This window comes from Pongo abelii, chromosome 1 (genome assembly GCF_028885655.2).
Source record: "Pongo abelii isolate AG06213 chromosome 1, NHGRI_mPonAbe1-v2.0_pri, whole genome shotgun sequence".
In the NCBI taxonomy this organism is placed as follows: Eukaryota; Metazoa; Chordata; class Mammalia; order Primates; family Hominidae; genus Pongo; species Pongo abelii.
This window is the reverse complement of record NC_071985.2, coordinates 20,810,605-20,826,311: the sequence shown is the minus strand read 5'-3', so window position 1 is coordinate 20,826,311 and position 15,707 is coordinate 20,810,605. Positions and strand designations below refer to the sequence as shown.

Genomic DNA, 15,707 nt, shown 5'->3' with positions numbered 1-15,707 from the left:
GGGCGCTCGCTCGCACACGCACGCACGCACGCGCGCGCGAACACGCACACACACACACACACACACACAGACTCACCCACTCAGACGCACACACACACACACAGACACACACACACGTACACACACACACGCGGCTTGAAGGAGAGCAAGGACGAGATGGATGGAGAGATAGAAACCGAGGGAGGGAGAGAGACAGCGATCGAGAGAGACAGGGGAGGGGGAGAGGGAAGGAGACAGACAGAGAGGCTGAGAAAGAGACAGGGACAGAGAAAGAGAGAGAGACAGAGAGACAGAGGGAAGACGACAGAAGTAGCGCGAGGTCCAGGGGGAAACCTAGAAGAGAGTGGCGGAGGGAGCTAGAGAGCGAGAGCGATAGAGCCTTCGAGAGGAAGCGCCCGGCTCCGGTAGGCAGCGCCCTTTTGAGCAGGCCGGGATAGGGTGGGGGGGGCTTGGGCTGCGCCAGAACACGGGGGCCAGGCGGTCCCTGTGAGAGGACCAACGGAGCGCTGAGACGGGCTTTTACTTGGCTGAATTGCTTGCTTTGGAGGTGGGTTTCGTAGGTTCCTTCCTTTCTTGGCACCACCCTGTGCTCTGGGTGCCTGGCGGCGGGCCCCGGGATTTGCAGAGTGCGCCCGCCCGCCCGTTTGGCGGGAGCCGTGGCACCGGGCGGGGCCGGAGGCCTGGGTCTCTGGCGTGTCCTCGGGACTGGTGTTGACACGAAGTGGGGGGCCGTTGGGAATCCGGGTGCACAGGGACAGTTTTCCTGGTGGCTGGCGAAGCAATGTCCTTCCCCCGGGTGAAGCAGCCCGTGCGTTCCGGAGCCGAGGTCTGGGCTGGCGCCTGTGGCACCCGCTGACCCTGCCCGCCCCTTCCCCCGGTTTGGAAGGTTGCGACGACGGCGCGCCGCCCGGTGGGTGAATTGAATGGCCTGGGCGTTCCGGGAGCGGGAAGGCACCGCGAACGGCAGGGGACCCGCGCCTGCGGCTCTGGGGTCCGGCCCCCTGCCCTCCCAGGCTGGAGCCGGGCTCCTGGCGGGGCGGCGGCGAGGCGGAAGCGGTGGGATGCTGCTGCCCGGCGTGCAGTAGGGGCGGACCCCCAGGAGGAGGTCCCCGGCTGGGCTGCGGCGGAGGTGTAGGTGGGCGATAAAGGGGGAGCAGAGCGAGGGGAGGTTGGGGAGCATGGCGACTGTAGGGGGAAGGGAGGCAGCGGGGAAGCCAAAAAAGCCTGCAGCAGGCCGGGCGGGCGCGGTGGCTCCCGCCTGTAATCCCAGCACTGTGGGTGGGAGGCCGAGGCGGGTGGATCACCAGGTGAGGAGGTGGAGACCATCCCGGCTAACAGGGTGAAACCCCGTCTCTACGCAAAATAGAAAAAAAATCAGCCGGGCGTGGTGGCGGGCGCCTGCAGTCCCAGCTACTCGGGAGGCTGGGGCCGGAGAAGGGCGTGAACCCGGGAGGCGGAGCTTGCAGTGAGCCGAGATGGCGCCGCTGCACTCCAGCCTGGGCGACAGAGCGAGACTCCGTCTGGAAGAAGAGGAAAGAAAAAGCAAAAAGCCAAAGAAAAAGCCTACAGCACCCGGTATTCCCAGGCGGTCTCCCATCCAAGTACTAACCAGGCCCGACCCTGCTTAGCTTCCGAGATCAGACGAGATCGGGCGCGTTCAGGGTGGTATGGCCGTAGACGCCGAGACAGGCGCCTGGCTGCCCCAAGAGCCCGGCCCAGCCATGCCCGCCGGATTGCAGCCGTCACCGCCAGCCCGGGGCCGCGGGGCTCGGATCGGGGACCCCCGAGCCGCTCGCCCGCGGCCTTCCCCCGGCTCCCCAGCTCCCGAGCTTCCACCACATGGGGCCCGCTCGGAACAGGGAGTGCTCCGAGGCGTCAGGGCCCAGGGCCCACGATCCCGGGACCCCCTCCTGGTCCTCCGCCCTGCCGCGGAGGTGGCGTTTTGGGTCCCTCGCCGCTCAGGCGCTCCCGCGAGGCCCCCTCTTGCCCCACCCACCCGGAGCCGTCAGGGCTGGCCAAGGGCGACCAGCCGGCCGGGCCGCGCGGGGCCTTTCTCTCCCAACGCCCCCAGCACGGTCGCGTGTCCCGACCAAGGCCCGTCCGGCCGGTGGGCAAGAGGGCGCGGGGGCGGGTAGCGGGTCGGGGGGGTGGCCCCGCTTTGCCCCGGGCTGCCACTAGAGGCGGCGGCCTGATCCCGGGTGAGAGGGGCTGAGAGAAACCCAGACACACCCCGCCACCACCAGGAGCAAATCCACTCCCCCACACACAGACACACCCGGGCGCGCTCGCACGCGCGGGCGCTCGCTCGCACACGCACGCACGCACGCGCGCGCGAACACGCACACACACACACACACACACACAGACTCACCCACTCAGACGCACACACACACACACAGACACACACACACGTACACACACACACGCGGCTTGAAGGAGAGCAAGGACGAGATGGATGGAGAGATAGAAACCGAGGGAGGGAGAGAGACAGCGATCGAGAGAGACAGGGGAGGGGGAGAGGGAAGGAGACAGACAGAGAGGCTGAGAAAGAGACAGGGACAGAGAAAGAGAGAGAGACAGAGAGACAGAGGGAAGACGACAGAAGTAGCGCGAGGTCCAGGGGGAAACCTAGAAGAGAGTGGCGGAGGGAGCTAGAGAGCGAGAGCGATAGAGCCTTCGAGAGGAAGCGCCCGGCTCCGGTAGGCAGCGCCCTTTTGAGCAGGCCGGGATAGGGTGGAGGGGGCTTGGGCTGCGCCAGAACACGGGGGCCAGGCGGTCCCTGTGAGAGGACCAACGGAGCGCTGAGACGGGCTTTTACTTGGCTGAATTGCTTGCTTTGGAGGTGGGTTTCGTAGGTTCCTTCCTTTCTTGGCACCACCCTGTGCTCTGGGTGCCTGGCGGCGGGCCCCGGGATTTGCAGAGTGCGCCCGCCCGCCCGTTTGGCGGGAGCCGTGGCACCGGGCGGGGCCGGAGGCCTGGGTCTCTGGCGTGTCCTCGGGACTGGTGTTGACACGAAGTGGGGGGCCGTTGGGAATCCGGGTGCACAGGGACAGTTTTCCTGGTGGCTGGCGAAGCAATGTCCTTCCCCCGGGTGAAGCAGCCCGTGCGTTCCGGAGCCGAGGTCTGGGCTGGCGCCTGTGGCACCCGCTGACCCTGCCCGCCCCTTCCCCCGGTTTGGAAGGTTGCGACGACGGCGCGCCGCCCGGTGGGTGAATTGAATGGCCTGGGCGTTCCGGGAGCGGGAAGGCACCGCGAACGGCAGGGGACCCGCGCCTGCGGCTCTGGGGTCCGGCCCCCTGCCCTCCCAGGCTGGAGCCGGGCTCCTGGCGGGGCGGCGGCGAGGCGGAAGCGGTGGGATGCTGCTGCCCGGCGTGCAGTAGGGGCGGACCCCCAGGAGGAGGTCCCCGGCTGGGCTGCGGCGGAGGTGTAGGTGGGCGATAAAGGGGGAGCAGAGCGAGGGGAGGTTGGGGAGCATGGCGACTGTAGGGGGAAGGGAGGCAGCGGGGAAGCCAAAAAAGCCTGCAGCAGGCCGGGCGGGCGCGGTGGCTCCCGCCTGTAATCCCAGCACTGTGGGTGGGAGGCCGAGGCGGGTGGATCACCAGGTGAGGAGGTGGAGACCATCCCGGCTAACAGGGTGAAACCCCGTCTCTACGCAAAATAGAAAAAAAATCAGCCGGGCGTGGTGGCGGGCGCCTGCAGTCCCAGCTACTCGGGAGGCTGGGGCCGGAGAAGGGCGTGAACCCGGGAGGCGGAGCTTGCAGTGAGCCGAGATGGCGCCGCTGCACTCCAGCCTGGGCGACAGAGCGAGACTCCGTCTGGAAGAAGAGGAAAGAAAAAGCAAAAAGCCAAAGAAAAAGCCTACAGCACCCGGTATTCCCAGGCGGTCTCCCATCCAAGTACTAACCAGGCCCGACCCTGCTTAGCTTCCGAGATCAGACGAGATCGGGCGCGTTCAGGGTGGTATGGCCGTAGACGCCGAGACAGGCGCCTGGCTGCCCCAAGAGCCCGGCCCAGCCATGCCCGCCGGATTGCAGCCGTCACCGCCAGCCCGGGGCCGCGGGGCTCGGATCGGGGACCCCCGAGCCCCTCGCCCGGGGCCTTCCCCCGGCTCCCCAGCTCCCGAGCTTCCACCACATGGGGCCCGCTCGGAACAGGGAGTGCTCCGAGGCGTCAGGGCCCAGGGCCCACGATCCCGGGACCCCCTCCTGGTCCTCCGCCCTGCCGCGGAGGTGGCGTTTTGCGTCCCTCGCCGCTCAGGCGCTCCCGCGAGGCCCCCTCTTGCCCCACCCACCCGGAGCCGTCAGGGCTGGCCAAGGGCGACCAGCCGGCCGGGCCGCGCGGGGCCTTTCTCTCCCAACGCCCCCAGCACGGTCGCGTGTCCCGACCAAGGCCGGTCCGGCCGGTGGGCAAGAGGGCGCGGGGGCGGGTAGCGGGTCGGGGGGGTGGCCCCGCTTTGCCCCGGGCTGCCACTAGAGGCGGCGGCCTGATCCCGGGTGAGAGGGGCTGAGAGAAACCCAGACACACCCCGCCACCACCAGGAGCAAATCCACTCCCCCACACACAGACACACCCGGGCGCGCTCGCACGCGCCGGCGCTCGCTCGCACACGCACGCACGCGCGCACACACACACACACACACAGACTCACCCACTCAGACACACACACACACACACACACACACAGACTCACCCACTGAGACACACACACACACACACACACAGACACACACACGTACACACACACACGCGGCTTGAAGGAGAGCAAGGACGAGATGGATGGAGAGATAGAAACCGAGGGAGGGAGAGAGACAGCGATCGAGAGAGACAGGGGAGGGGGAGAGGGAAGGAGACAGACAGAGAGGCTGAGAAAGAGACAGGGACAGAGAAAGAGAGAGAGACAGAGAGACAGAGGGAAGACGACAGAAGTAGCGCGAGGTCCAGGGGGAAACCTAGAAGAGAGAGGCGGAGGGAGCTAGAGAGCGAGAGCGATAGAGCCTTCGAGAGGAAGCGCCCGTCTCCGGCAGGCAGCGCCCTTTTGAGCAGGCCGGGATAGGGTGGAGGGGGCTTGGGCTGCGCCAGAACACGGGGGCCAGGCGGTCCCTGTGAGAGGACCAACGGAGCGCTGAGACGGGCTTTTACTTGGCTGAATTGCTTGCTTTGGAGGTGGGTTTCGTAGGTTCCTTCCTTTCTTGGCACCACCCTGTGCTCTGGGTGCCTTGCGGCGGGCCCCGGGATTTGCAGAGTGCGCCCGCCCGCCCGTTTGGCGGGAGCCGTGGCACCGGGCGGGGCCGGAGGCCTGGGTCTCTGGCGTGTCCTCGGGACTGGTGTTGACACGAAGTGGGGGGCCGTTGGGAATCCGGGTGCACAGGGACTGTTTTCCTGGTGGCTGGCGAAGCAATGTCCTTCCCCCGGGTGAAGCAGCCCGTGCGTTCCGGAGCCGAGGTCTGGGCTGGCGCCTGTGGCACCCGCTGCCCCTGCCCGCCCCTTCCCCCGGTTTGGAAGGTTGCGACGACGGCGCGCCGCCCGGTGGGTGAATTGAATGGCCTGGGCGTTCCGGGAGCGGGAAGGCACCGCGAACGGCAGGGGACCCGCGCCTGCGGCTCTGGGGTCCGGCCCCCTGCCCTCCCAGGCTGGAGCCGGGCTCCTGGCGGGGCGGCGGCGAGGCGGAAGCGGTGGGATGCTGCTGCCCGGCGTGCAGTAGGGGCGGACCCCCAGGAGGAGGTCTCCGGCTGGGCTGCGGCGGAGGTGTAGGTGGGCGATAAAGGGGGAGCAGAGCGAGGGGAGGTTGGGGAGCATGGTGACCGTAGGGGGAAGGGAGGCAGCGGGGAAGCCAAAAAAGCCTGCAGCAGGCCGGGCGGGCGCGGTGGCTCCCGCCTGTAATCCCAGCACTGTGGGTGGGAGGCCGAGGCGGGTGGATCACCAGGTGAGGAGGTAGAGACCATCCCGGCTAACAGGGTGAAACCCCGTCTCTACCCAAAATAGAAAAAAAATCAGCCGGGCGTGGTGGCGGGCGCCTGCAGTCCCAGCAGCTACTCGGGAGGCTGGGGCCGGAGAAGGGCGTGAACCCGGGAGGCGGAGCTTGCAGTGAGCCGAGATGGCGCCGCTGCACTCCAGCCTGGGCGACAGAGCGAGACTCCGTCTGGAAGAAGAGGAAAGAAAAAGCAAAAAGCCAAAGAAAAAGCCTACAGCACCCGGTATTCCCAGGCGGTCTCCCATCCAAGTACTAACCAGGCCCGACCCTGCTTAGCTTCCGAGATCAGACGAGATCGGGCGCGTTCAGGGTGGTATGGCCGTAGACGCCGAGACAGGCGCCTGGCTGCCCCAAGAGCCCGGCCCAGCCATGCCCGCCGGATTGCAGCCGTCACCGCCAGCCCGGGGCCGCGGGGCTCGGATCGGGGACCCCCGAGCCGCTCGCCCGCGGCCTTCCCCCGGCTCCCCAGCTCCCGAGCTTCCACCACATGGGGCCCGCTCGGAACAGGGAGTGCTCCGAGGCGTCAGGGCCCAGGGCCCACGATCCCGGGACCCCCTCCTGGTCCTCCGCCCTGCCGCGGAGGTGGCGTTTTGGGTCCCTCGCCACTCAGGCGCTCCCGCGAGGCCCCCTCTTGCCCCACCCACCCGGAGCCGTCAGGGCTGGCCAAGGGCGACCAGCCGGCCGGGCCGCGCGGGGCCTTTCTCTCCCAACGCCCCCAGCACGGTCGCGTGTCCCGACCAAGGCCGGTCCGGCCGGTGGGCAAGAGGGCGCGGGGGCGGGTAGCGGGTCGGGGGGGTGGCCCCGCTTTGCCCCGGGCTGCCACTAGAGGCGGCGGCCTGATCCCGGGTGAGAGGGGCTGAGAGAAACCCAGACACACCCCGCCACCACCAGGAGCAAATCCACTCCCCCACACACAGACACACCCGGGCGCGCTCGCACGCGCCGGCGCTCGCTCGCACACGCACGCACGCGCGCACACACACACACACACACAGACTCACCCACTCAGACACACACACACACACACACACACACAGACTCACCCACTGAGACACACACACACACACACACACAGACACACACACGTACACACACACACGCGGCTTGAAGGAGAGCAAGGACGAGATGGATGGAGAGATAGAAACCGAGGGAGGGAGAGAGACAGCGATCGAGAGAGACAGGGGAGGGGGAGAGGGAAGGAGACAGACAGAGAGGCTGAGAAAGAGACAGGGACAGAGAAAGAGAGAGAGACAGAGAGACAGAGGGAAGACGACAGAAGTAGCGCGAGGTCCAGGGGGAAACCTAGAAGAGAGAGGCGGAGGGAGCTAGAGAGCGAGAGCGATAGAGCCTTCGAGAGGAAGCGCCCGTCTCCGGCAGGCAGCGCCCTTTTGAGCAGGCCGGGATAGGGTGGAGGGGGCTTGGGCTGCGCCAGAACACGGGGGCCAGGCGGTCCCTGTGAGAGGACCAACGGAGCGCTGAGACGGGCTTTTACTTGGCTGAATTGCTTGCTTTGGAGGTGGGTTTCGTAGGTTCCTTCCTTTCTTGGCACCACCCTGTGCTCTGGGTGCCTTGCGGCGGGCCCCGGGATTTGCAGAGTGCGCCCGCCCGCCCGTTTGGCGGGAGCCGTGGCACCGGGCGGGGCCGGAGGCCTGGGTCTCTGGCGTGTCCTCGGGACTGGTGTTGACACGAAGTGGGGGGCCGTTGGGAATCCGGGTGCACAGGGACTGTTTTCCTGGTGGCTGGCGAAGCAATGTCCTTCCCCCGGGTGAAGCAGCCCGTGCGTTCCGGAGCCGAGGTCTGGGCTGGCGCCTGTGGCACCCGCTGCCCCTGCCCGCCCCTTCCCCCGGTTTGGAAGGTTGCGACGACGGCGCGCCGCCCGGTGGGTGAATTGAATGGCCTGGGCGTTCCGGGAGCGGGAAGGCACCGCGAACGGCAGGGGACCCGCGCCTGCGGCTCTGGGGTCCGGCCCCCTGCCCTCCCAGGCTGGAGCCGGGCTCCTGGCGGGGCGGCGGCGAGGCGGAAGCGGTGGGATGCTGCTGCCCGGCGTGCAGTAGGGGCGGACCCCTAGGAGGAGGTCTCCGGCTGGGCTGCGGCGGAGGTGTAGGTGGGCGATAAAGGGGGAGCAGAGCGAGGGGAGGTTGGGGAGCATGGTGACCGTAGGGGGAAGGGAGGCAGCGGGGAAGCCAAAAAAGCCTGCAGCAGGCCGGGCGGGCGCGGTGGCTCCCGCCTGTAATCCCAGCACTGTGGGTGGGAGGCCGAGGCGGGTGGATCACCAGGTGAGGAGGTAGAGACCATCCCGGCTAACAGGGTGAAACCCCGTCTCTACCCAAAATAGAAAAAAAATCAGCCGGGCGTGGTGGCGGGCGCCTGCAGTCCCAGCAGCTACTCGGGAGGCTGGGGCCGGAGAAGGGCGTGAACCCGGGAGGCGGAGCTTGCAGTGAGCCGAGATGGCGCCGCTGCACTCCAGCCTGGGCGACAGAGCGAGACTCCGTCTGGAAGAAGAGGAAAGAAAAAGCAAAAAGCCAAAGAAAAAGCCTACAGCACCCGGTATTCCCAGGCGGTCTCCCATCCAAGTACTAACCAGGCCCGACCCTGCTTAGCTTCCGAGATCAGACGAGATCGGGCGCGTTCAGGGTGGTATGGCCGTAGACGCCGAGACAGGCGCCTGGCTGCCCCAAGAGCCCGGCCCAGCCATGCCCGCCGGATTGCAGCCGTCACCGCCAGCCCGGGGCCGCGGGGCTCGGATCGGGGACCCCCGAGCCGCTCGCCCGCGGCCTTCCCCCGGCTCCCCAGCTCCCGAGCTTCCACCACATGGGGCCCGCTCGGAACAGGGAGTGCTCCGAGGCGTCAGGGCCCAGGGCCCACGATCCCGGGACCCCCTCCTGGTCCTCCGCCCTGCCGCGGAGGTGGCGTTTTGGGTCCCTCGCCGCTCAGGCGCTCCCGCGAGGCCCCCTCTTGCCCCACCCACCCGGAGCCGTCAGGGCTGGCCAAGGGCGACCAGCCGGCCGGGCCGCGCGGGGCCTTTCTCTCCCAACGCCCCCAGCACGGTCGCGTGTCCCGACCAAGGCCCGTCCGGCCGGTGGGCAAGAGGGCGCGGGGGCGGGTAGCGGGTCGGGGGGGTGGCCCCGCTTTGCCCCGGGCTGCCACTAGAGGCGGCGGCCTGATCCCGGGTGAGAGGGGCTGAGAGAAACCCAGACACACCCCGCCACCACCAGGAGCAAATCCACTCCCCCACACACAGACACACCCGGGCGCGCTCGCACGCGCGGGCGCTCGCTCGCACACGCACGCACGCACGCGCGCGCGAACACGCACACACACACACACACACACACACAGACTCACCCACTCAGACGCACACACACACACACAGACACACACACACGTACACACACACACGCGGCTTGAAGGAGAGCAAGGACGAGATGGATGGAGAGATAGAAACCGAGGGAGGGAGAGAGACAGCGATCGAGAGAGACAGGGGAGGGGGAGAGGGAAGGAGACAGACAGAGAGGCTGAGAAAGAGACAGGGACAGAGAAAGAGAGAGAGACAGAGAGACAGAGGGAAGACGACAGAAGTAGCGCGAGGTCCAGGGGGAAACCTAGAAGAGAGTGGCGGAGGGAGCTAGAGAGCGAGAGCGATAGAGCCTTCGAGAGGAAGCGCCCGGCTCCGGTAGGCAGCGCCCTTTTGAGCAGGCCGGGATAGGGTGGAGGGGGCTTGGGCTGCGCCAGAACACGGGGGCCAGGCGGTCCCTGTGAGAGGACCAACGGAGCGCTGAGACGGGCTTTTACTTGGCTGAATTGCTTGCTTTGGAGGTGGGTTTCGTAGGTTCCTTCCTTTCTTGGCACCACCCTGTGCTCTGGGTGCCTTGCGGCGGGCCCCGGGATTTGCAGAGTGCGCCCGCCCGCCCGTTTGGCGGGAGCCGTGGCACCGGGCGGGGCCGGAGGCCTGGGTCTCTGGCGTGTCCTCGGGACTGGTGTTGACACGAAGTGGGGGGCCGTTGGGAATCCGGGTGCACAGGGACAGTTTTCCTGGTGGCTGGCGAAGCAATGTCCTTCCCCCGGGTGAAGCAGCCCGTGCGTTCCGGAGCCGAGGTCTGGGCTGGCGCCTGTGGCACCCGCTGACCCTGCCCGCCCCTTCCCCCGGTTTGGAAGGTTGCGACGACGGCGCGCCGCCCGGTGGGTGAATTGAATGGCCTGGGCGTTCCGGGAGCGGGAAGGCACCGCGAACGGCAGGGGACCCGCGCCTGCGGCTCTGGGGTCCGGCCCCCTGCCCTCCCAGGCTGGAGCCGGGCTCCTGGCGGGGCGGCGGCGAGGCGGAAGCGGTGGGATGCTGCTGCCCGGCGTGCAGTAGGGGCGGACCCCCAGGAGGAGGTCCCCGGCTGGGCTGCGGCGGAGGTGTAGGTGGGCGATAAAGGGGGAGCAGAGCGAGGGGAGGTTGGGGAGCATGGCGACTGTAGGGGGAAGGGAGGCAGCGGGGAAGCCAAAAAAGCCTGCAGCAGGCCGGGCGGGCGCGGTGGCTCCCGCCTGTAATCCCAGCACTGTGGGTGGGAGGCCGAGGCGGGTGGATCACCAGGTGAGGAGGTGGAGACCATCCCGGCTAACAGGGTGAAACCCCGTCTCTACGCAAAATAGAAAAAAAGTCAGCCGGGCGTGGTGGCGGGCGCCTGCAGTCCCAGCTACTCGGGAGGCTGGGGCCGGAGAAGGGCGTGAACCCGGGAGGCGGAGCTTGCAGTGAGCCGAGATGGCGCCGCTGCACTCCAGCCTGGGCGACAGAGCGAGACTCCGTCTGGAAGAAGAGGAAAGAAAAAGCAAAAAGCCAAAGAAAAAGCCTACAGCACCCGGTATTCCCAGGCGGTCTCCCATCCAAGTACTAACCAGGCCCGACCCTGCTTAGCTTCCGAGATCAGACGAGATCGGGCGCGTTCAGGGTGGTATGGCCGTAGACGCCGAGACAGGCGCCTGGCTGCCCCAAGAGCCCGGCCCAGCCATGCCCGCCGGATTGCAGCCGTCACCGCCAGCCCGGGGCCGCGGGGCTCGGATCGGGGACCCCCGAGCCGCTCGCCCGCGGCCTTCCCCCGGCTCCCCAGCTCCCGAGCTTCCACCACATGGGGCCCGCTCGGAACAGGGAGTGCTCCGAGGCGTCAGGGCCCAGGGCCCACGATCCCGGGACCCCCTCCTGGTCCTCCGCCCTGCCGCGGAGGTGGCGTTTTGCGTCCCTCGCCGCTCAGGCGCTCCCGCGAGGCCCCCTCTTGCCCCACCCACCCGGAGCCGTCAGGGCTGGCCAAGGGCGACCAGCCGGCCGGGCCGCGCGGGGCCTTTCTCTCCCAACGCCCCCAGCACGGTCGCGTGTCCCGACCAAGGCCGGTCCGGCCGGTGGGCAAGAGGGCGCGGGGGCGGGTAGCGGGTCGGGGGGGTGGCCCCGCTTTGCCCCGGGCTGCCACTAGAGGCGGCGGCCTGATCCCGGGTGAGAGGGGCTGAGAGAAACCCAGACACACCCCGCCACCACCAGGAGCAAATCCACTCCCCCACACACAGACACACCCGGGCGCGCTCGCACGCGCCGGCGCTCGCTCGCACACGCACGCACGCGCGCACACACACACACACACACAGACTCACCCACTCAGACACACACACACACACACACACACACAGACTCACCCACTGAGACACACACACACACACACACACAGACACACACACGTACACACACACACGCGGCTTGAAGGAGAGCAAGGACGAGATGGATGGAGAGATAGAAACCGAGGGAGGGAGAGAGACAGCGATCGAGAGAGACAGGGGAGGGGGAGAGGGAAGGAGACAGACAGAGAGGCTGAGAAAGAGACAGGGACAGAGAAAGAGAGAGAGACAGAGAGACAGAGGGAAGACGACAGAAGTAGCGCGAGGTCCAGGGGGAAACCTAGAAGAGAGAGGCGGAGGGAGCTAGAGAGCGAGAGCGATAGAGCCTTCGAGAGGAAGCGCCCGTCTCCGGCAGGCAGCGCCCTTTTGAGCAGGCCGGGATAGGGTGGAGGGGGCTTGGGCTGCGCCAGAACACGGGGGCCAGGCGGTCCCTGTGAGAGGACCAACGGAGCGCTGAGACGGGCTTTTACTTGGCTGAATTGCTTGCTTTGGAGGTGGGTTTCGTAGGTTCCTTCCTTTCTTGGCACCACCCTGTGCTCTGGGTGCCTTGCGGCGGGCCCCGGGATTTGCAGAGTGCGCCCGCCCGCCCGTTTGGCGGGAGCCGTGGCACCGGGCGGGGCCGGAGGCCTGGGTCTCTGGCGTGTCCTCGGGACTGGTGTTGACACGAAGTGGGGGGCCGTTGGGAATCCGGGTGCACAGGGACTGTTTTCCTGGTGGCTGGCGAAGCAATGTCCTTCCCCCGGGTGAAGCAGCCCGTGCGTTCCGGAGCCGAGGTCTGGGCTGGCGCCTGTGGCACCCGCTGCCCCTGCCCGCCCCTTCCCCCGGTTTGGAAGGTTGCGACGACGGCGCGCCGCCCGGTGGGTGAATTGAATGGCCTGGGCGTTCCGGGAGCGGGAAGGCACCGCGAACGGCAGGGGACCCGCGCCTGCGGCTCTGGGGTCCGGCCCCCTGCCCTCCCAGGCTGGAGCCGGGCTCCTGGCGGGGCGGCGGCGAGGCGGAAGCGGTGGGATGCTGCTGCCCGGCGTGCAGTAGGGGCGGACCCCCAGGAGGAGGTCTCCGGCTGGGCTGCGGCGGAGGTGTAGGTGGGCGATAAAGGGGGAGCAGAGCGAGGGGAGGTTGGGGAGCATGGTGACCGTAGGGGGAAGGGAGGCAGCGGGGAAGCCAAAAAAGCCTGCAGCAGGCCGGGCGGGCGCGGTGGCTCCCGCCTGTAATCCCAGCACTGTGGGTGGGAGGCCGAGGCGGGTGGATCACCAGGTGAGGAGGTAGAGACCATCCCGGCTAACAGGGTGAAACCCCGTCTCTACCCAAAATAGAAAAAAAATCAGCCGGGCGTGGTGGCGGGCGCCTGCAGTCCCAGCAGCTACTCGGGAGGCTGGGGCCGGAGAAGGGCGTGAACCCGGGAGGCGGAGCTTGCAGTGAGCCGAGATGGCGCCGCTGCACTCCAGCCTGGGCGACAGAGCGAGACTCCGTCTGGAAGAAGAGGAAAGAAAAAGCAAAAAGCCAAAGAAAAAGCCTACAGCACCCGGTATTCCCAGGCGGTCTCCCATCCAAGTACTAACCAGGCCCGACCCTGCTTAGCTTCCGAGATCAGACGAGATCGGGCGCGTTCAGGGTGGTATGGCCGTAGACGCCGAGACAGGCGCCTGGCTGCCCCAAGAGCCCGGCCCAGCCATGCCCGCCGGATTGCAGCCGTCACCGCCAGCCCGGGGCCGCGGGGCTCGGATCGGGGACCCCCGAGCCGCTCGCCCGCGGCCTTCCCCCGGCTCCCCAGCTCCCGAGCTTCCACCACATGGGGCCCGCTCGGAACAGGGAGTGCTCCGAGGCGTCAGGGCCCAGGGCCCACGATCCCGGGACCCCCTCCTGGTCCTCCGCCCTGCCGCGGAGGTGGCGTTTTGGGTCCCTCGCCGCTCAGGCGCTCCCGCGAGGCCCCCTCTTGCCCCACCCACCCGGAGCCGTCAGGGCTGGCCAAGGGCGACCAGCCGGCCGGGCCGCGCGGGGCCTTTCTCTCCCAACGCCCCCAGCACGGTCGCGTGTCCCGACCAAGGCCCGTCCGGCCGGTGGGCAAGAGGGCGCGGGGGCGGGTAGCGGGTCGGGGGGGTGGCCCCGCTTTGCCCCGGGCTGCCACTAGAGGCGGCGGCCTGATCCCGGGTGAGAGGGGCTGAGAGAAACCCAGACACACCCCGCCACCACCAGGAGCAAATCCACTCCCCCACACACAGACACACCCGGGCGCGCTCGCACGCGCGGGCGCTCGCTCGCACACGCACGCACGCACGCGCGCGCGAACACGCACACACACACACACACACACACACAGACTCACCCACTCAGACGCACACACACACACACAGACACACACACACGTACACACACACACGCGGCTTGAAGGAGAGCAAGGACGAGATGGATGGAGAGATAGAAACCGAGGGAGGGAGAGAGACAGCGATCGAGAGAGACAGGGGAGGGGGAGAGGGAAGGAGACAGACAGAGAGGCTGAGAAAGAGACAGGGACAGAGAAAGAGAGAGAGACAGAGAGACAGAGGGAAGACGACAGAAGTAGCGCGAGGTCCAGGGGGAAACCTAGAAGAGAGTGGCGGAGGGAGCTAGAGAGCGAGAGCGATAGAGCCTTCGAGAGGAAGCGCCCGGCTCCGGTAGGCAGCGCCCTTTTGAGCAGGCCGGGATAGGGTGGAGGGGGCTTGGGCTGCGCCAGAACACGGGGGCCAGGCGGTCCCTGTGAGAGGACCAACGGAGCGCTGAGACGGGCTTTTACTTGGCTGAATTGCTTGCTTTGGAGGTGGGTTTCGTAGGTTCCTTCCTTTCTTGGCACCACCCTGTGCTCTGGGTGCCTTGCGGCGGGCCCCGGGATTTGCAGAGTGCGCCCGCCCGCCCGTTTGGCGGGAGCCGTGGCACCGGGCGGGGCCGGAGGCCTGGGTCTCTGGCGTGTCCTCGGGACTGGTGTTGACACGAAGTGGGGGGCCGTTGGGAATCCGGGTGCACAGGGACAGTTTTCCTGGTGGCTGGCGAAGCAATGTCCTTCCCCCGGGTGAAGCAGCCCGTGCGTTCCGGAGCCGAGGTCTGGGCTGGCGCCTGTGGCACCCGCTGACCCTGCCCGCCCCTTCCCCCGGTTTGGAAGGTTGCGACGACGGCGCGCCGCCCGGTGGGTGAATTGAATGGCCTGGGCGTTCCGGGAGCGGGAAGGCACCGCGAACGGCAGGGGACCCGCGCCTGCGGCTCTGGGGTCCGGCCCCCTGCCCTCCCAGGCTGGAGCCGGGCTCCTGGCGGGGCGGCGGCGAGGCGGAAGCGGTGGGATGCTGCTGCCCGGCGTGCAGTAGGGGCGGACCCCCAGGAGGAGGTCCCCGGCTGGGCTGCGGCGGAGGTGTAGGTGGGCGATAAAGGGGGAGCAGAGCGAGGGGAGGTTGGGGAGCATGGCGACTGTAGGGGGAAGGGAGGCAGCGGGGAAGCCAAAAAAGCCTGCAGCAGGCCGGGCGGGCGCGGTGGCTCCCGCCTGTAATCCCAGCACTGTGGGTGGGAGGCCGAGGCGGGTGGATCACCAGGTGAGGAGGTGGAGACCATCCCGGCTAACAGGGTGAAACCCCGTCTCTACGCAAAATAGAAAAAAAGTCAGCCGGGCGTGGTGGCGGGCGCCTGCAGTCCCAGCTACTCGGGAGGCTGGGGCCGGAGAAGGGCGTGAACCCGGGAGGCGGAGCTTGCAGTGAGCCGAGATGGCGCCGCTGCACTCCAGCCTGGGCGACAGAGCGAGACTCCGTCTGGAAGAAGAGGAAAGAAAAAGCAAAAAGCCAAAGAAAAAGCCTACAGCACCCGGTATTCCCAGGCGGTCTCCCATCCAAGTACTAACCAGGCCCGACCCTGCTTAGCTTCCGAGATCAGACGAGATCGGGCGCGTTCAGGGTGGTATGGCCGTAGACGCCGAGACAGGCGCCTGGCTGCCCCAAGAGCCCGGCCCAGCCATGCCCGCCGGATTGCAGCCGTCACCGCCAGCCCGGGGCCGCGGGGCTCGGATCGGGGACCCCCGAGCCGCTCGCCCGCGGCCTTCCCCCGGCTCCCCAGCTCCCGAGCTTCCACCACATGGGGC

General features: G+C 67.9%; 7 non-coding genes across 7 annotated transcripts; all 7 read right to left on the bottom strand.

The window, feature by feature from the left end:
- Nucleotides 1-1,560: 1,560 nt before the first annotated feature.
- On the bottom strand, nucleotides 1,561-1,679 carry LOC129052457 (5S ribosomal RNA). Its single transcript, XR_008517509.1, has one exon. It is a non-coding gene; the product is annotated as a 5S ribosomal RNA (ribosomal RNA).
- Nucleotides 1,680-3,855: 2,176 nt separating this feature from the next.
- LOC129052434 (5S ribosomal RNA) lies at nucleotides 3,856-3,974 on the bottom strand. The gene has a single exon (XR_008517478.1). It is a non-coding gene; the product is annotated as a 5S ribosomal RNA (ribosomal RNA).
- Nucleotides 3,975-6,179: 2,205 nt separating this feature from the next.
- Nucleotides 6,180-6,298, bottom strand: LOC129052416 (5S ribosomal RNA). Its single transcript, XR_008517419.1, has one exon. It is a non-coding gene; the product is annotated as a 5S ribosomal RNA (ribosomal RNA).
- Nucleotides 6,299-8,503: 2,205 nt separating this feature from the next.
- On the bottom strand, nucleotides 8,504-8,622 carry LOC129052922 (5S ribosomal RNA). The gene has a single exon (XR_008518058.1). It is a non-coding gene; the product is annotated as a 5S ribosomal RNA (ribosomal RNA).
- A 2,178-nt stretch (nucleotides 8,623-10,800) lies between these two features.
- Nucleotides 10,801-10,919, bottom strand: LOC129052918 (5S ribosomal RNA). The gene has a single exon (XR_008518054.1). It is a non-coding gene; the product is annotated as a 5S ribosomal RNA (ribosomal RNA).
- A 2,205-nt stretch (nucleotides 10,920-13,124) lies between these two features.
- LOC129052911 (5S ribosomal RNA) lies at nucleotides 13,125-13,243 on the bottom strand. Its single transcript, XR_008518050.1, has one exon. It is a non-coding gene; the product is annotated as a 5S ribosomal RNA (ribosomal RNA).
- Nucleotides 13,244-15,421: 2,178 nt separating this feature from the next.
- Nucleotides 15,422-15,540, bottom strand: LOC129052904 (5S ribosomal RNA). Its single transcript, XR_008518039.1, has one exon. It is a non-coding gene; the product is annotated as a 5S ribosomal RNA (ribosomal RNA).
- Between the last annotated feature and the right edge of the window lie 167 nt (nucleotides 15,541-15,707).